We start from the raw sequence: 378 nt of genomic DNA, 5'->3' as shown, positions 1-378 counted from the left end.
CTGTTATTTTGTTTTTGAAAAAGCTTCACTTCATTCTTTATCGAGAAGGATGGGGGCTTAGATGTGACAAGTATGCTTTACCAGTTTGAAAGGTCTCCTGGTTTGTACCTTCACAATGTCCTGATTACATTTGAAATCTAACTGGCTCCCTGAGGAAGCCTTCTTCTGTTCAGTATTGGAAAGTGAAATCAAAAAGATGTGTAAGGACAATGGTCATGATTTTGCTTCAGATAGGAAACAGAGGACACCTTCTCACTCTCGTTTCAAAATACCAAGGTCCCCAAGCTACTGGGGACTTTATTGCACCATGAACAAGACAGCAATGATGAAAATGTAAGCAAATTAAATGGAATATTAAACCAACCATCCTGGCTGTGC

The sequence above is a fragment of the Rhincodon typus genome, chromosome 41, assembly GCF_021869965.1.
Source record: "Rhincodon typus isolate 14 chromosome 41, sRhiTyp1.1, whole genome shotgun sequence".
In the NCBI taxonomy this organism is placed as follows: domain Eukaryota; kingdom Metazoa; phylum Chordata; class Chondrichthyes; order Orectolobiformes; family Rhincodontidae; genus Rhincodon; species Rhincodon typus.
The sequence above is the reverse complement of the archived record's forward strand: the minus strand, read 5'-3'. Positions refer to the sequence as shown.